This window comes from Pipistrellus hanaki (assembly GCF_964339955.1).
Source record: "Pipistrellus hanaki genome assembly, chromosome: 3".
NCBI lineage: Eukaryota > Metazoa > Chordata > Mammalia > Chiroptera > Vespertilionidae > Pipistrellus > Pipistrellus hanaki.
The window spans coordinates 185,043,020-185,062,744 of NC_140505.1; positions in this window are offsets into that span (position 1 = coordinate 185,043,020).

Genomic DNA, 19,725 nt, shown 5'->3' on the forward strand with positions numbered 1-19,725 from the left:
GTGGGGGGTGTGCAGGAAGCAGCTGATCGATGATTCTCTCTCATCGATGTTTCTAACTCTCTGTCCCTCTCTCTTCCACTTTGTGAAAAATCAATAAAATATATTTTAAAAATAAAAAAATTAAAAAAAATAAAGACTTTAAGAGATTAAAACGGTTCCCCTGGATAGCTAGGTGGTTTTGACCTTGACTTTCTATATCCTTATCTGTAACGGGATGATAATACCTACCATTATTAATATTTTTAAAATACATTTTTTATTGATTTCAGAGAGTAAGGGAGAGAGATAGAAACATCAATGCTAAGAGAATCATTGATCAGCTGCCTCCTGCACGCCCCACACTGGGGGGCTGAGCCCACAACCCAGGCATATGCCCTGACTGGGAATCAAAATCGTGACCTCCTGGTTCATAGGTTGACACTCAATCACTGAGCCACACCAGCCGGGCGCTACTATTATTATTGAGGTGACCATGTGGTGGGTAGTGTTCTTACTCCGTGTGCAGCCTCTCGGTGCTCTATGAGGTACGTTACTCTTGTCCAGGGGTCTTCAAACTACGGCCCGCGGGCCACATGCGGCCCGCAGAGGAGTCTGATCCGGCCCGCCAGGTTTTTTGGGCAGTGAGCGCAGCCGAGGTGTTACAGTAGGAATTAATAGTTCATATAGTCCAGCCCTCCAGCTCTCTGAGGGACCGTGATCTGGCCCCCACTTTAAAAAGTTTGAGGACCCCTGCTCTTGTCTAACAGATGGAGACATGGGAGCACAGAGAGGGTAAGCCACTTGCTTAGGGTCACACAGCCACGCAGTCCAGCTGCAGAAGCCCACATACCTAAACCACAGTGAAGTGCTGCCTCCTGGCAGGTGGTGATGATGATGGCAGTAATGACACTTTTTGCACAGGGCTTGTATAAGCACCAAACACACTGATGTATGGAAACACATGTAGCAACTTAAACTTTTGAGGGTGCACACAGCTCAGCCTCCGGGGAAAGGCAAAAAGGAGAGGACTCCTGGGCACAGCATCGCTGAGCACCTACTGTGTGCAGGCCCTGTGAGCACCTACTGTGTGCAGGCCCTGTGTGCAGCAACGGGAAATGGCACGAGGAAGGACATCGGTCCTGGCGTCTGGGCCCTCCAGGCTCCTGTGTGAGATGGACACAGATCGTCACAATCCGGGTGTCCCCGCACGGTTAGAAGTGACAGAACAGGGACCACAGCGGCGCAGGGACCATGGCCCGGGATTGACTGCTGAGCTAAGGCAAACCCCTCTCCTGGACCCCCTCCTGTGGACACCCTGTCAGAGTGTGGGCCTTCCCACACACGCACTTCTCTAAGGAACACCGCCCTCACCCCGTCGGGCTCAGCTCAGTCTGCACCTGCTCCGGGAAGCCCCGCCCCAGCGCAGGGCTTGCTCTGGGTTCCCGCAGCGTGCTGCCATGGCCCTGTCCTTGGCCGGCATCGGCCTCGCCCTGCACCGCGCTCCCGGTGAGCTCGGACTGCTGCAGCTCCCAGCTCCCAGTCGCTGCGTATAGATGTCTGCTGTGGAAGAATAAACCAGGAAGCACCTTCCCTGTTTCTCTTTCCGGGTCCTGGCCTGTTGGTGCAACCATGTCATACCCTGCCCGGGGGGGGGGGGCCGGGAAGGGGAGGAGGGGCTTGAGCCTCTGAAGTTGGAAGCAAAGGACGCCCCGGGGGCACTGGGGCCACTGAGGAGTCAGACTTTCAGCAGGGCCGGGAGCGGGCCTCTGTGGGCCGGGGTCTCTGAGTACCCCATAACACCCCTCCGGTCCCCTGGCAGGTGTGAACCGAGTTTGGAAAATGGAGTGGCCCCAGCCCCCAGCCAGGTGCTGGGGTCGGGGGGCTGCCCAGGGGAGGGGTGTTTAGAGCAGTGCACGCACACCCTCCTCCGTTACAAACCACCTCACCCCTCAGGGCGAGGACCCAGGGCTGAGGGAGGAGGGGCTTCCGTCCCGAGGGCAGACTCATGTCCAGAGGGTGGGAATGCTGGGTACCAGGTGCCCCCATCCTGCCAAGGGGGCCTGGCAGCACCCACGCCAGGCAGGTGTGCCGTTCCCGGCCGGATGGAGGAGGGCATGGAGCTCCATGCTGGGGACAGCCAAGGCCACAACCAAAGGGCCCGAGACCCCAGCCCCAGGCTCTGTGAGGGCCACGCACATTCTCTGAGCCGTGGAGCGAGTCTGCTCCCCCAGGCGGCCGCTCCCTGTCCCGCCTCCCTGTCCGCACAGCTCCGCCCGCTGCACCCTCACAGTCTCCAGCCAGCGAGGCGTGCCTTCACACGTGCTCCTTTTACAGATGGGGAAACTGAGGCTCGGAGAGGGGGTATGGGACCAGGCTTCCTGTCAAAGGCTGCCTGGGTTCAAAGCACCCCCCCATCTTTACCATGTACTGGCTCGGGGCCTTGAGCAAAGCACTCCATCTTTCTGAGCCTCCGTTTGCTCCTTGTTGGATTTAGGGAACCGTGGTGGTTACCGCGTGGAGTCCCACGAGTTATTGCATCCTGATTGCGGGAAGCAGGGCTAGGCAATCTGTAAATGCTGGCTATCAGGATGATCATGATCATTACTCCATGCTGCACGCATGTGTGTGCACGTATACACACACACACACACACACACACACACAGTGTGAACTAGGCGAGGAGCCAAGGCTGGGAGAGCCGGGCACATCCCTGGGGGGGGGGGGTGCCCTCACAGTGAGCCCCCACCCCGGGAGGCGCTGGCCGCTGTGGCTGTGAGTGCCCGGAGGCAGGAGGGACCCCAGGAAGGCGGGCAGACAGACAGACGGACCCCCGGCCCAGGGCAGCCCGGGAGCCCACCTCGCTGCCTCCGTGGCCTTGGCCGGTGTCCTGTGTACAAAGGCAGGGGAAGCGCGCTGTTTGTTTTCTGGCTGAGCGGGACGTTTTTAGCTGCCCCGGGCTCCAGACGAGGAAGAGGATGTTTGGACGGGCCGCGCGGAGCTACCTGTCCTGGAAGCTGGCTGGGAACGGAGCGGAGCCCCCGGGGCGGTGAGGGAGCTGGGCCCCTCGGGGCTCGAGAGGACCCCGGGATCATGTGAGGAAGCCCATCCCGCTGCTCACCTGCTGGCCCCCGGCCTCGGGTCATGTGACAGCCACCGACAGCAGCACCCGGGCCAGTGCCTCACGGGGCGGGCCTCTGAGGAGGCACAGCGGGACTCCCCCATTCTGTGCGAGTCCTCACCCCCTTCCGGAGGGAGGGGGCTCTGACGGGGCTCACCCTGAGGACGGGGCCCTGAGGCTCCAAGGGGGCTTCTACTTGTCCAGCGTCGCCAGCGAGCAGGTGGCAGTGTCAGGATTTGAATCCAGGACTCTGAGGCCAAAGCCCACGCCTGCACCATCTCCCTGGCCCATGGTACCGCCCCTTGGCTAGAGTGCCCATCGCTTCTTGTTAAAAATACCCTCCTGTCCTTGCGGATATTTTTTCAATTATGTTGTTGTTTTTTAAGAGAAAGTGAGAGAGGGAGGAACAGGGAGAGAGCGAGAAATATTGATGTGACAGAGACACATCGATCGGTTGCCTTCCACACGCACCCCAACCGGGGCTGGGGATTGAACCTGCAACCCAGGTACATGCCCTTGACCGACAGGAATCGAACCCAAGACCCTTTGGTTGCACAGGCTGATGGTCCAACCATTGAGCGACACTGGCCAGGGCAGAGCTGCCCGTCTTTTCACGTCACTTTGCACACAGAAAAAGTAAATAAGCGAGCTCAATGGAGGAGGAGGCTGTGAGGGACTGGAGTCAGGGGGCCCCCAGAACCCGCCCACCACCGAGGGTGAGCAGCCATGGCAGCGCCCCAGAGGGGAGGCCGAGCAGGGGACCAGGGTGAGCCAGCCCAGGGCGTCCTTGCTGCCATGTCTGAGGGTTTGACTCGGGATTCTGGAAGGGATGGGGCAGGTGGGAGAGGGGCAGGCAGGTAGCAGCAGCCCCCTGGGAGGGGTGTGTGGCTAGGACGGCACAGACCCTCGCCGGCGTTCCCGGGAAGATGTCGGAGGTGCAGGAGCCACGATGGGCCCGTCAGAAGCATGGGCACCAGCCCCAGTGAAAGTCTCAGCTTTTCACCAGGGGCCGTAAGAGCGAATGTCCACGTGGCGCTCCCGGTGTCAGCAGCGTGCTCCAAGCCCTTCGGGTGCATTAACTCAGTTTGGCATCACCGCAAGCCTACGAGAAAGAGAAGCTGTGATCACCCCCACTTTACAGATGGGGGGCCAGGGTCTGGAGCAGCTTTGCAAGGTCAAGGATGAGTGAGGGCGGAGCTGGGGTTTGAACCTGGGCAGCTGGTGCCAGCAGCACTCCGTGGACATCTCTGTCCACCTCCCCGGCCATCAAAGGGGAACACACAGCGCACGCACCCACATTCTCCGGCCGAGCTCCACCCTGTCTGGGGCGGGCCCTGGGGCGGGGGTGGGGGTAGGCTGAGCCCCCGGCTGAGGAGCCTCCTCTCCCCGCAGTGAGCAGTGAGCCACATGGCGGGCTGATGGCGACGGGGACCCCGAGAGGCTAGGAAGGAAGTGCAGGTGCGGTGACCTGTCCACATACAGATGCTCCTGTCCTTGTCCTCCTCCCGCCCAGCCGCCGTCCCCCCATCCGTCTCCTCCCCGCACTGTGAGGAAGCGCCGTCTGGGAGCGGGTCTGACACGGCAGTGACGTTCAAACCCCGCCCCCACAGCACAAGCCGGGGGCCTCAGGGGGGACCCTGAGGTTCAGAGACATCATGTGACTTGCCCAAGGTCACAGGGTGAGTGAGGGGCCGAAATGGGGTGACAGTCCTGCCAACTGCAGGGCCCCGGCCCTCCTCGGTGCGGGGAAGGAGCCCTGGCCGGGACTCAGAGAGGACGGAAGGGGAGTAGGGTCGGGGCGAGGCTGGGGTTCACAAGGAATAGCGAGTGGCTTATTTTTACCCCAAAATACACCTTTCCTGGTGCTGTTCCCAGAGCCCTCGTGTCCCTCTCCAGTCCAGGTCTCCCCCACGTTCTCCCCACGCCCGCTGCCCACTGCGAGCCTTCCCCAGGGTGAGCCCCCAAAAGGAGCAAGCTGCCCCTCCCACCGCTGCCCGGAGGCCCCTGTCCTGAGTGCATCCTGGGTCCCCACGGGCAGGGCCAGGAGCCTGTGCCGAGGTTTGATTCATGGACAAGGTCCCTGTAAACCCCACGGGCCTGGCTTCGAGACCCCAGCATGCCAGCTCTGGCTGTGTGTCCTTGGGAGGGGCATGGACCTCTCTGGGCCTCGGCTTCCCCATCTGTAAACGGGGTGGCCACATCGGCCTTGCGGGGTGCCATAGGATCGGTGTGAGGATGGGCACAGCCCAGGGTATAGCCTCGGTCCACTGACAGCAGCTGCCCCCCGGGCGCTGGTCCGGCACGCACAGCGCCAGACCGCCTCAGACTGCGGAGCGGAACCTGCGTGTTACCGAGATCCCTGGGAATCGTGCTCCGTAGAGAAGCACTGACCCAAAGGGTGGGTCACAGATGGCTGTGATTCCACGTGGCTCCGACTAGTCCATGAGTCCCTGAACCACCTGGCCATCCAGGCAGAGCAGGCATGCTGCCCCCATTTCACAGAGAGGAAGACTGAGTCCTGGAGCGATCCTGTGGCTTCCCTGATGCACGTGATCAGGAGGTGGCTGCGGCAGCCTGAACCAGGGCCATGGGCATCAGCGCTGCCCCTCCTGGGACGGCCATCCCACGCCGGCCCCAGGCTGGGCTTGGAGGAGCAAGCCCAGGACCTCAGTGTCGTCCTCCGTAGAACGCGGGCCCAACACCAGCTGAGGGTGGGGAGGACGCACAGGACTGGACCTTCATTACATCGCCAGCTCCTCTCTCCAGAGGGGAGGCAGGCAGGTGGGAGATGGTCAGGAAGACTGAGAAGACCAGCATCCTTGGGCAGTGCTTCTGTAAGTCAGTCAGCAAACAGTGGGCAGCGGGCAGGGTAACCATCCCGAGAGCAGCTCCCGCAGCAGATGGGCCCCTGGCCACTGACCACATCCCTGCTGAAGCCACAGGCACTGTCATGGGTGGTCCCAGGTGGGAGCACCAGGCCAAGGAAACTGAGCCCCCTGCCCCCAATTCTTCCTCCCTCTCTCCCTCCTTCCCTCCCTCTCTCCTTCTCTCCTTCCCTCCCTCCTTCCCTCCCTCCCTACCTCCCTCCTTCCCTCCCTTTCTTTCTTCTCCTTGGGCCTCTGGCTTCATTCTTCCTGGAGAGGGACCAGTGCAAGGAGCCCCAGTTTCCCAGCAGCCTCCACCACATCCCAGCGGTTCAGCCTGGGTGAGTCCCTGCCCTCGGGGCCGGAGAGGAGGAGGATAATTCTGGAGCCAATCGGTCACCTCTGGTGACAGGGTTGATCTGCGTAGTGACTGAACTAGGTGCTCGGCACAGAGAGAGAGCGGTAGACGGGAGCTGTGTCCCCGCTCCCTCGCTGGACCAGGCAGTCCCGCTATTTGCCGCAGAGGGAATGAGCGCACCCTTATGACAGATGAGAAAACTGAGGCACAGAGAAAGGAAGTGGCTCCCCTGAGGTCACGTGCTAGATAGGGTTGGAGCTGAAGTCACGTGACTCCCAGGACGATGCTCCAGGGCAGAGGAAAACAAGGCAGCGCCCCCAAACCCCACCCACCCAGAGCGAGACCTTTTCTCCTGGGGGTTGGGGTGCGGGGCACACGGGTGGCCAAGCGGGTCTGTGTGGCATGGGAACCGGGGACAGTGGGCATCGGTGCGTATCCATGAATGCACACGGGCCTGGCCCCCGGGGAATGGGACTGGCCCACGGGGTCACCCAGGCCCACCCTGGGCCAGAGACATCCCCGCCCCCACGCCGGTGCCTGGGGCTGGCCTTCCCTAAAGACCACCCCAGGGTGGAGGGTGCCTCTCGCCTCCACCCGGCATCTCCCCGTCCACCCGCCCACCACTCCAGCTCCTTCCTGTTTTGATGGAAGGAAAAATTTTCAGCTTTTTCCTTCTTTATTTTTCCAGACGGGTGGCCGGCTCGGGAAAGGAATTCCCCCCTCCCCAAACCGTCCCGGTACCGATACATCGATGCCGCGGATCCAGGCCCATCCTGTTGTGCTGAGAGTCGCGGTTATTTTTGGGTGCCTCGCGGGGGTGGCACCCCAGGGGAGGGCATCTGGGGGTGCTCAGCTGCCTTCTCCCAGTCCACATCCCCCTCCCGGCTCCCTCCCCACCCCCACCCAGCCCAGCCTCCTTGCCCGCTCCTGGGAGGAGGGAAGGAAGCCAGGGTATAAATAACTCAGGTGGTTACTCAGCTCCTGAGAACATGATAACATGAGTCATGATGTGAAATCAAGAGGAGCCGTGAGCAGGCTCTGGCCGCGAGGCCGGGGCAGGGCAGCGGGGCTGCGGGGAGAGACCGGGAGACCGGGAGACCTGGAGACTGGGGCTGGGCCTGGGGACCCGCCGCGGGCAGGCCCGGGAGGACAGGAGACGCTGCTGCCCAGGAGAGGTCTCAGACCGGCCTCCTCCAGCTCTGGCCCTCAGTCACTCGCGGGGAATGGGCTGGGGGTGGGGAGGGGCTGGCCTCACTGTCCAGGCGCCCCCTGAGCTGGGAAGCGGACGGGGGCAAGGGCCGCCCCAGCACCGCTGGCCCTCTCCCTGTGCCTGTCACAGGTCAGTGGGAGGAGCGGGTCTGTGGGAACTTCGGGTCCCCTCCCCCGTGTTCGAGGCAGCCGGCCCCCAGAGTTCCCTGGGCGTCAGTGGGACTTGCAGAACGGAAGGAGGGGACCTGGGCAGCAGCATGAGGTCCCTGGACACTGGCTGCCGAGCCTTCCCCCGCAGGGTGGCCCGGATTGGGGACAATCCGCCCCCTTCTGCAGCCGCCCGGCCGCAGGGTGACAGGAGGTGTGGGTGCAGAAACGGGACACCCTGAGGGTCACTGGCCTCGCCCTTGGGCCCAGCCCCAGGCGCTGGCAGGCAGGGTCGGAGGCACCCCGGCCTCAGCCTGCTCACCCAAGGAAATCCTCGGCGCAGGCTCCTCTCCAGAGCAGGGCAGGCCTGGACCCTGGGTTGCCATAGCGACAGGTTCTAGAGACGGGTGCAGGCAAGCCACCCTCATCTGTCACCCGGGCTGCCTGGCCGGGTGGGAGGGCAGCGGGCCGGGGCACGGCTGATTGCGGGGACTCAGGCTGGGAGTCAGGATGCGTCCATGTGGCCTTCAGCAGCCGGCTCCCCGGGTCTGAGCCTCGGGCGCGTGGGCTGTGAAATGGCAGAGTGGAGAGGACTGAAGGTTGTCCTGGCGGCTGAGAGGCTGTCCCCTCCCTCCTCTCTGGGGAGGCATTCTCCCTCCACCTTCAGCCCTAATCCCGAGGGCAGCTCCCCAGGCCCTGCACCCCCCAGCTCCACCCTGATGACCCTCGGCCTGGGTCCTCCCTGGCAGGCAGGAAGGGGCCAGCCCTCCCACCGCCCCCCACCCCGGCGTGCCCAGACAGCCTGGCATGGCTCAGACCCAGCCATTCAACGGACGCTCTGCCCTCTGGCCCCTCACAACAATGGGGACTCCAGGAATATTGTCCTGCCCGAGCTGAATCCGAGGCTCTAAATATAGCTCCTCTGATTCGTCCTCCACTTCCTGCCCCTGCTGCCCTCCGTTCAAGGCAATGAGGTCACCCCGGAATCACACCCCGGCAGCCAGGCCCAGGGGGTTTCCAGGCCCTGCTCCTGGGGAACTGACGACAAGGGGCCTGGGGTCAAGGATCCTCCCTCCCTCCCTCCCTGCCCTGCCCGCTCCTTGGCTGCTGGGCCCACAGCTGAGTCCCCGAAAACTTAGCCTGGGGAGGGGAGGCCGCGGGGGCGGAGTGGGCGGGAGGCAGGGGGAAGTGGGGAGCATCAAGTACCCGTGGAAAAGCAGGCGCCGGAGAGAGAGCCAGGGGCCTGGGCAGGCTGGGAAACCACCGGGCCCCACAGGCGTCCGGTGAAAAGGCCCCGCGGAGCCGGCTGCGGGCCGGCCGGGCCCTGGGACAGAGCCACCGCGTCCTCCCGCGCGGACCGTCCAGAGGAAGGACAATCAGCGCGTAAACAATAAGTGACCACAATCGCTTCAGCTGTGACAAATGTTTTGAAGGAAATGGATCGGAGAGATCTCAGAACCTGGCAGGGCGCAGGGGCGGAGGGCGGGGGGAGCTGGTCCAGGGAAGGTCGGGAAGGAAGGCCTCTGAGAGGTGACACTGGAGCTGAGTCTTGGAGGACCAGAAAGCACCCCTGGAAGGTCTGGGTGGGGCCCAGCATCCAGGCGGAGGAGGGTCAGGGGCAGCAGCCCAGGAGAGAAGGCACGTGTCTGCCTCGGGGCAGTGGGGAGTCCCAGGGGCCAGGGGTCAGGAGGCAGCATTCCCTGGGAGAGGTCCCCCCCCCCGGGGGGGGCAGTGAGCAGGGGAGCCAGTACCCCTGTGCACATTGAAAAGAGCTGGTGTCTGCTGAGTGCAGGTGTGACTACAGGGCCACCAGAATCTTACTCCTGGGACAATAGAAACTGCCGGCTCAGTGGTTGAGCATCGACCTATGAACCAGGAGATCACGGTTCGATTCCCAATCAGGGCACATGCCCGAGTTGTGGGTTCGATCCCTGGAGTGGGGCGGGCAGGAGGCAGCAATCAGTGATTCTCTAATCATTGGTGTTTATATCTCTCCCTTCTCCTCTGAAATGAAAATATATTTAGAAATAAAAAGATGGGCCGAAACCTGTTTGGCTCAGTGGATAGAGCGTCGGCCTGCGGACTGAAAGGTCCCGGGTTCGATTCCGGTCAGGGGCATGTACGTTGGTTGCGGGCACATCCCCGGTAGGGGGTGTGCAGGAGGCAGCTGGTCGATGTTTCTCTCTCATCGACGTTTCTAGCTCTCTATCCCTCTCCCTTCCTCTCTGTAAAAAATCAATAAAATATATTAAAAAAAAAAAAAAAAAAGATGGACCTGCTTCAGGCCTCTCCAGAGTCTGAGGCCCAGAGAGGGTGTGTGTCTTGCCCAAGGTCACCCAGGAGGCGGAGCTTGGCTGGGGAACCTTCCGCAGCCGGCAGGAAGAGCAACGTCACACCTGAAAGGATGTCTTTTCTAGGACACGGTGTCCGAGACGCTGCTCCGGCCCAGGCCCGCTCTGCAGGCGGCATGGCCCGCCCAGGCTCCTGTCTGGGTGCCCGTGAGCGGCGGGAGATGCCCAGTCCCTGGGGGGCACCTGGGGGTCAGCCCTATCTCTGGCCAGGCTCCGCCCACTTCCTGTGGACAGGTGTCCTGACCCTGGCCCCTCCCACAGCCCACTCCCACCGCCACCCTCAGCCCCAGGCCCCTGCCCTGCGCATCTCCCAGAAGCCCCTGCTCTCCGGTTCTGCCAAGAATCCGGGGTTGGCAGGGAGCTGCGGGGGGCCTCTGGAATGTCGCTTTCCGGTGCCAGCACCCGTGTGCCAACCTTGGCAGAGGCCTCGGGGGCGGATGGGGGATCACCAGATCTTGTCTGGAATGGGAGGCTGGCAGCCATGAGCCACAGGGGCGGGGTGGGGCGGGGGTTGGCCTGTCTCAGGTGGGGGGCACCCTGTCTCAGCTGCCCTGACTGCTGCCTTGCTCCCTCTACTTACCATCCTTCCAGAAGTGGGGGAGCAGTTCCCTAGCAACAGTGCTCCCCATCACTCTCCCCTCCTGCTGCCCACACCCACAGTGCCTCCGGGCCTACGCTTGAACCCCGCTGGGCAAGGGGGAGGGGGAGGCAGTGCTCTCTGTGGCAGATGCCTCTTAACCCTCCAGACACGGGGGCAAGGAAAGGAGCTTTGGGCTGATCTGGGTTCAAATCCCATGTCAATGGTTTAATGAAGTAACAACCCCATTCCTCCCCCCCAGCCTCCCCCCCCACACACACACACACATGCACACACACACACACACACACACACACACACACAGAGGCCTGGCTGTTTCCCCCTCCTAGTCCCACTCCCACTCAGTTTCCCCTCCCTGACCCCTCAGTGTCCCTAAGGCGGTGGGGGGAGGGGGGGGCTGGGACAGGAGCCGGGGAGGGGAGCACTGGGCTGATGAGGGGCAGGGGCAGCTGATTAGATCCTCGCTCAGGAGTCAGAGAGCCCTGGCTTGAGCCCTGGCTCCTCCACGGACCAGCTGTGTGGCCTCAGGCCAGTCACTAAGCCGCTCTGAGCCTTGATTTTCTCCTGAGTCCAATGGAAACACTAACAGTGCCCTCCACACCGGGCTGTGGGGACACGGCTATTACTGTCAGCATTGTCCGCGGGCGGGGAAAGAGGGTGTGGGGAGCTTGTGTCCCCCGAAGCGGCCCCGAGGTGTTGGAAGCTTCCGGGGAGGGCCGGGGGGCCTCAGAGGGAGGGAGGCGGCCGCGGCAGCGTGCACCCAGCACCCTCAGCCTTCGCCGCCCCCCGCAGGACAGGCGGAGGTGCCGGTGCTTCTCGGGGACCCCCCACGCTCCCACCTCTGCTGGTGGTGCCGCTGGGTGAGGCCTCCCTGTGCCGCCAGACACCCTTCAGGCCTGGGGCACGCCGCCCCCTCCTCCCTCTGCCAGCAGGGCCCAGGCCAAGACGCCTTTATTTTTAAACCTGAGAACAATGCCTGGCCGGCGGCTCCCGCCGCGGACGGAGCGCGGACGGGCTGGGAGCCACGTTCTCTGGGCCAGCACCCCTCACCTTCAGGCAGGTGCCAAGGGGACCGGGCCCATCTCCCTCGGGGCGTCTGCTCCTCCAGGCCTCCCGGGTCCCCGTCCTGTCCGGGCTGGGACACACCCGCCCATCACAGGCCGATGAGGCCCACCTGCTGGGGGTTCGGGACCCGGGACCCCTGCCCCTCAGACTCACCACCTTCACCCCTCAGGCTCCCAGGACCAGGCTGGGCAGCATGCCCCTCGGAGAGGCTCCCCTCTTCCAGCGCCCGTGACGCTGCTGCCCACCCCAGCTTCTCCAGAAAGGGTCGGGTGTGCAGCGGAGGGCATGCACTTGGCAGGACCGGGGGCTCCGCTCTGCCGAAGGGGCGGGCGAGGCGATGGGCCATGGGCCACACGTCAGGGGTGTGAGTGCAGCCCTGGTTCTGCTGTCAACCCTGGCATGACCTTGAGCAAGACCCACGCCACCCTTTCTCCACTGATTTCCTCTTCTGTCATCGGGGACTGCGGGCCCACCCACTCCCCCTCGGGGTGGGAGAGCGCTGTGCTCGCGTGTGGCACAGGGGCCCCTGGACACGGGGGTCCCCGACACACGGGGGTCCCCGACACAGCGGTGCCCATGGACAGTCACAGGCACAGAACCCAGAGCCGGGCAGCCGGGCTCAGACCCTGGCCCTCCACCGTCAGGCTCAGCCTGCGGCACCCCCCTCTCCCCATCTGTAAGGGCGGATCGTGAGAGTGCCTGCCTCGTAGGGCTGTTGGCGAGATGGAGCCAGTGCCCGGGGAGCATCGGCTCCTCCCCGTGTGCAGTGGGCACGTGTGTCTGTGCCCACAGGCTGCTCCCCCAGAGGGCGGGAGCCGGAGGGTGGTGGAGAGACCCGCGCCCAGATCGGGGGATGGACTCGCGCTGGGGCCAGAGTCCGGTGCTGTGGGCGTGCCCTGGTGCCCGAGGGTGTTCCCAGGCCGCGTTCACAGGGACCCCCTCACCCTGACGCTGGCGTGGGAGCTCAGGTGTGTCCATGGGCCTCCTCCGCCGTCACCTCCTCCTGCTGGGACAGGAGGCGTCAGGCCCCCTCCCCCAGGGCCTGGCCCCACTTCGGGCTGCTGGGGACCCACGGGGGCGGGGGGGACCCCTCTGGGAGGAGACAGCCGCCTGAAGACCGGGGTGAACTTGGTCTCTCTCTGCGGTCTCCCGCTGTGTGGCTGGCTCTCTGCAGGGCATCCCGCCGGCCCAGTCCCGCGGGCATTGTGTCTGCGGGCTCCCACCGCCCCCGCGGGACGGGGATTCTGTCCACGGTGCCAGAGCAGGGCCGGGCACACAGGAGGTGCTCAGCAAGCACGTGGATGGCGGAGGGGCCTGGGCAGGGCTTGTGGTTGCTGTCCTTCACCAATGCAAATAGCGTGCAACCTCCACCTCGACCTGGACCTACAACCTGGCGGTCACCCTACAGTTCCCTCTGCCCCTCCCCGCCCGGCAGCCGCCGCCCCGCCTCCCGATGCTGCGGTGCTGCCCCTTCTAGAATCCCACACCTCTGGCAGCCGCTGGGCCCCGGGGAGGCGGGCCAGGAGGATGCAGGGCCCCTGCGACGGAGGCGACGGGGACCGGCCTGGCCCAGGAAAGTGAGGGCACTGAGGACCGGGTTTGAGAGAAAAGCCTCAGGACCAGCTGAGCATCGGGCCGGGAGGATGCGGCCAGGTTCCCTGAAGGAGCAGCGGGCTGGCGGCCGAGAGGCCCCTCGTTGCGTGGTTGGGAGAGCGAGGTGCTCCCAGCACGTGAGTTCACGGGTGTGCACACGCAAGCACACCTGTACCCACGCATGGCCACAGGGACATACACGCCTGTCCACGCAGAAGGAGGGGGCAGCCGAGGCGCGGGCAGGGGCGCAGCTGGCGGGCCCTCAGAGGCACAGCTGCCCCGCACCCCTGTTTGCGTCTTCTCTGCGGAGGGGCCTCTCCGGGCGGGTGGGGAGCGGGAAGCGGAAGCTCCAGTTCACTGTCTGCAACCCCCACCTTAGAACAGAGCTGGTATCTGCTCTGCTTACACACACGGAAACGGGGGCGTGCGGAGCTGCGCGATCTGCAGTGACAGCCCTCAAATTGGCTCTTTCAATCTGGGGCAGGCTGCGTTTCCCAGAAAGAGGCACAGCCATATTCCCATCCCACTCAGCCCGCGAGTGGGGCGCTGGCCTTCCTCCCCTGGGGACGCGCTGCTCCGTGTTTCCTCTCCTTCTGTCTGGGTGGGCTCGAACTTGCAGCCCCGGTTTGGGTGTGGCGCGGGCTCCCACGATGCCGTGCAGCTCCTGCGTGGTCCTCCAGGGACACCGGCCTCTGCAGCTCTGAGCCGCCATGCTGTGAGGAAGCCCAGCCAGCCCTGAGGGCGCCTGCCCTCCCCCCCCCGCCCCCCCCAGAAACCAGCAGAAAGAGGAAAACCGTTCCTATCGTGGTAAGCTACCAGGTTTGAGTTGGTTTGTTACACAGAAGTCGTTCGTCGGAACCCAACCCATGGCGAATCCGGTCCGGCCGATGTTAAAAAATAATCCAGGCTGAAACTGGTGTGGCTCAGTGGATAGAGCGTCGGTCTACAGACTGAAAGGCCCCAGGTTCGTTTCCGGTCAAGGGCATGTACCTTGGTTGCAGGCACATCCCCAGTAGGGGGTGTACAGGAGGCAACTGATTGATGTTTCTCTTTCATCAATGTTTCTAACTCTCTATCTCTCTCCCTTCCTCTCTGTAAAATAAATCAATAAAATATATTTAAAAAAAATAATAATAATCCAGAATCCAACCGCTCCTCATATCTCCGCCCGCCTCCCTAGCAGGGGCGGCCATCACCTCTTGTCGGGACAAATGCCGTAGCTCCGGACGGGTCTCTCTCCTCCCGCCCGCCGCCCTGCAGTCTGGCCCGGCCCCTCCGATCAGGAGTGAGCCAGTTCCTGCCCATAGGACAGTGCTGGGTAGGACCCACTGTGTCCAGACACTGGGCTTGGAGCTGGGCATTCCGCGGGATTCTGGAATGCCTGGGAGGGGACAGACGCTGAAGGATGAGCCAGGGGACAAGCCATGGCAGCAGGCACACGCAGTGGCAGATGTTGGGGGTCGGGAAGACGGATGGGAGTGGGTGGTGCAGTGTAGAGGGGGCGGGAGACTTCTGCGGGGAGTGACGTTGGAAGAGGTGAGTGATGAATAGGAGCCCAGCCGGCCCACAGGAGGGACTGGTGGGGCGGAGGAGACAGCAGGTGCAAAGGCCCTGAGGCAGGGACGAGCCGGAGCCTCGGGGAGCCGGCAGCAAGGACAGTGGGAAGCGAGTGGGGAAGTGAGTGGCGGGAGATGAGGTCAGAGCAGCTGGTTGCTGGGTCCACTTCCCTCTCCCCTTCCAGCCCCCGAGGGGCTAGCACTTGCAGAACTGCACCCCCACCCTGACCTGAGCTGGGGTGCTGCTCTGCCATGTGACCTCAGCCCCACCCCGCCCTCAGCCCCACTTCCCCTTCCCGCGGTGACCCCGGAAGGCAGCCAGCGCGTCCCTCCCTCCGCCCTCCAGAGGGGCGGCAGGGAGCAGCTGACCCTCAGCCGGCGCTGACTCCGGCGTGTGCTTCCCATCTGCCCTCCCGCCCGTCACCCACCCACTGGCCCCGGCGGTGTCGGGTCCTTGCAGCCAGCCTCCGCTCCCCTCTAACCAGTCCCTGCGGGAGCTACGGGGGTTCCCCAGATGCATCAGCCGTCCCCGAGGCCCAGAACGCCCTCTCCTCCCCGCCCTCTGACCAAAGCCCAGCTGCTCTCTCCTCCTGGGAGGCCTGGGCTGTGAGCAAAGACGGGCCTTCTCATCTCCACCCGCAGGCCCAGGCCAGGGCTCGGCATCGGGAAAAGCCTTCGTACGTAACGGGATGAATGAATGAGTGAATGAATGAGTGAATAAGTGAATGAATAAAGGAGTGAGCAGACAGGGAGCGATTCCAGGCCGATCAGCCCGTTACCACCGGGAGCGTCCTGAGCGCTGTGCTGGGCACAGACCCAGGGGTGACTCTGCGGACAAGCTGGCCTTCGTGTTCGAGCAGCCCCCGCCCCACGCACAGGGTCGGGAGCAGACGGGGCTCCGCGCTCGCTCGCTCGCTCGCTGTGTGACCTTGGGGAGCCCCTGACCCGCGCTGAGCTGCTCCTCCTGCCAAAGCAGCAGCTGGCAGAGGCTGCCCCGTCCCAGCGCATCGCAGTCACAAGGGTGGACTCGGGCCAGACGGCCTGGCTCCCCGGCCTGGCCCTGCCCCCTGCAGGCTCTGTGACCTTGGGCTGGTGTCTTGCCCTCTCTGAGCTCCTGTCCCCGGGAGGGAGTGTGCGGAGTGTCCAGGCTGGCCCCACAGAACGGCTCCCTGCCGTGGCCCCTGCAGAAAGCCCAGCCCGTGGCAGGCCTGGCCCCCACTAACCACGTGGTTAACCGGACCGCGGTGGGGCTGGAGGTCCCGGAGCTGTGTCCGCGGAGGAGGCTGGTCTATGCAGACACATCTGCTGCGGGCCAGGTGGGAGGCTGGGGGCGTCCCAGACTGGAACTCAGAGGTTGCTGGTGGCAGCAGGGGACGGGCGACCATCACCCCGTGTGCAGGATGCTGGTACCCTCCCCCCCCACAGCAGCCTCCACCCTTTTTGAACTGCTGGACCCTCAGAGGGGGCAGTGGTTAAGAGTCAACCTATGAACCAGTAGGTCACAGTTCAATTCCCCGTCAGGGCACAGGCAGGTTCAATCCCCAACGGGGGCGTGCAGGCGGCAGCCAGTCAATGGTTCTCCCTCATCATTATCATGGATGTTTCCATCTCTCTCTCCCTCTCCCTTCCTCTCTGAAATCAATTATTTTTTATTTTAAAGTGACAGTCACTTTTTGAGAGGAACTGAGGGTAGCCCCACATGGCAGACTGAGCTTCTAGGGACCCACCCGCACCCCCCAGGAGAGGATGGGCCGGGACTGAGGTCGCGGGGAGGTCACAGGCCAGCATGGGAGGTCCGGAGACCCCAGCGTGTAGCTGCCTCTCCCGTTCTGGGGTCTCTGCCAGAGGGGTCTGGATGAGAGGTCCTTGTTTTAAACAGAGGCCAGGAACCTGTGAGCTCGGTGCCCAGAGCCGGTGGCACAGGGCAGCTGGCACAGGAAGGCCGTGACTCGCCCAAGGCCACTCAGCTGGGGGAGGAGCCGGGATGCTGGACGCCCCCCACACGGTGATGTGCTCCTGGAAATCACCCTGGAGCTGCTCTCCAAGATGAGTCAGGGACACCTGCACCTCCAGGGGCCAAACACCCCCCACCCCACCCCCCGGCCGGCTGATGAGGACACTGACAGCTTCCTGAGGCGTCTGGTGCAGAGCCGGCCTCCCCGGGAACAGCTAACACGACTTTCCACTCCACTCGGAGTTCCCCGAGGCCTTACAAAGCCAGGTTCCAGTCCTGTTCTCCCTGCACCCTGTGACTCTGGGGACCGGGCCTGTGGGACAGGTGACACCATCCTGACACAGCCCCGATCCTGACACAGGTGGCCAGCCCCAAACCAGAGCCCTCCTGACACCCGGAGGTGGCTCTGACCTTCCTCCTGAGAGACCGAGGCAGGTCTTAGGCGAGCACCCACCCCCACTCCCCAACCCCAATTTTCATTTCTTTTCTTTTCTTTTTTTTTTTATTTTTATGGCTTTACCATCAAAGCAACAATGCATGGTCAGCTATGGAAGTCTGAAAAATGCAGAAAAGTCAAAATAAGGAAGAAAAGTCCCCACCCACGGCCCCACCACCCAGAGACGACCATTGTTAAGGTTTGATGTGTTTCCTTCCATAGTGTTTTGTGTGGGGACTTTTTTTAACAGCGTGGCTGAGATCATGCTGGATATCAAAAGAGAAAACAGAAACCGTGGTATCCTGCCTTCTGACTTGCCATTATGTCACGGGCTCACTCCCACAGCTCCCCGTCTGCAGCCCGTGTCTCCCCTCCTCTCCGCGCCCCGTTCTCATTGGGCACCCGGTGCTCCGTGAGGTGGAAGTTCCATGGTTTATTTAGCCGTTTCCTTATTGTGGCCCATTTCGGTTCGTTCCGGTGTTTGGGTGCTATGAATAATATATTTTGGTAGATCTTTGTACGGAAAGCTTTCCTTTTCCATATATAGGGGTGGCCCCATGGCTGGGACAGAGTCACTGGGTCAGTGAGTCAGACACGTGTCTCTGCTGCACGCAGTCAGACCGCTCCCTGCAGGGCCCGAGCCATTCTACAGATGAGCAAGGAGAGGCCCCGGAGGTGCCGAGGGCCGTCACTCCGTCATGCCCGAGGTCCTTCCTCTGCACCTCACCGCTCTCCACCACCACGTGTCCCTCAACTCATTCATTCATTCATTCCTTTATTCAAAGGATGTGGTGCACCTGCTGTGTGCCAGGGGGAGGTCTAGGCCCTGGAGGTGCCGCATGTGAACAAAACAGACACACCCCTTGCCCCCAGGGGTTTCTATCCCAAAGGCAAGGAGGGAAGGAGCAAGCAGGAAGGTGGGAGGTGCATTCTTACCTGCCTTTGCATTTGGCTATATGCAAATCAAGGTGCTCGTTTGCATCACTGTGGTGATTTGCATATCAGGGCCCTGGGCCCTCTTAAAGCCATATTCTGGTCCTGTTCCATATCAGAGGCCAAAAGGCAGAGGGTGGCATCTGGACCAGAGTCCTGCCCAGTTTTCTGGACCCCAAATTGTTGTCTAAAATTTGGCCTTTCCTTCAAAACTGGGGGATTCCCCAGGAGTCTGGGTTTGTGGCATCGCCTGAACACAGCATTCCTGGCCACGCTGGGCCTGACTCTCAGCTGGCCCCTGGGAACCGGTGCTCCGAGAGGCATTCCCCCTGCCCAGGCCCTGCCTGGCCACCTCCTCCTGTGGCCACCCCCCCACACGCACCGGTCCGCGGCCTTTCTCAGTGCGCGCTGGGCCGGAGGGGCTCGGCGATGAGAGCAATGACGCCAGTCACCCTATGGGATTGGGATTGGCAGAGGCGGGATGGGGCCTGGCTGAAGGGGCCAGAGGAGGAGCCAACCGCCCCTCAGGTGGGCAGAGGGCCCTGCCCGGCCACGGGAGGCTCCGAGGAGCCCCCAGGACAGCACCGGCCCCGGGAGCAGCTCTGAGAAATGAATCTGGGGCTGGAAGTGAAGTCAGAGCGGAGATTTCCTACCTCCTCGAGCCTGGAGCGCCCGCTGCTCAGAAGGCCCTCTCCCTCTTCTTTACCTGCGTAATGCTCACTCTTGCTCAGCTCATGTGCCTCCTCCTCCACGAAGCCCTCCCCGGGGAAGGTTTACAGCTGGCCCCGCCCCTGGTCCATGGGGCCTGGCCGGGTGAGAGAGACTGGACCATCAGCGACACCCACACCCTCAGGTTCCCACAAGCCACCGGGGGAGAGCCTCACTCCCGCCCCTAACCCTGCCTCCGCTCTGTGCAGGGGAGGAGAGAAGGGAGCGTGCACAGCGACACGGACGGAGGTGTGGCTGGTGGCCTGGGTCCTGGGTGCTATCCCCGCTCCGGCCTTCGTCCACCAGATCCCTTAACCGCTCTGCGCCTGCTCTCTCACTCAAACCCGGGCTGGGTGGCGCTTCCTCCGGTCACTGAGGCTCAGCGGGAGCAGGCCTGGCACGGACGCCCCAGTAAGCCCTCCCCCTGTTACACATGAACAGGGAGCATGCACCCACAGGGTCATAGGTTCACCGGGGGAGGGGGGAGGTTAGAGACTCCCAGCCCCACTCCCCTGCTTTACAGCTGGGGAAACTGAGTCCAGACAGGGAGGAGGCCAGGCCGAAACAAGAGCCCTGGACCCCACTCTAGTCACTGCCACCAGCTGCCCTGGTCCTGGGTCCTGGGTCCTGGGTCCTGGGTCCTGGTCCTGGGTCCTGGGTGCTGGGTCCGCCCCCAAAAGTTCCTGAGAAGAAGAGACTCGGGGACTTACGGGTGGGCAGCCCCCCTGGCCCCTGGCCTTAAAGGGCCACCGTGTGTCTCCTGTCCGGGCCCTCAGCGCCCGCTCCCTGAGCACTCACTCACCTCTCGGGGCAGGAACCTTCCCCCCGGGGACCGCCCGCCCTGGCCCTGGAGGGA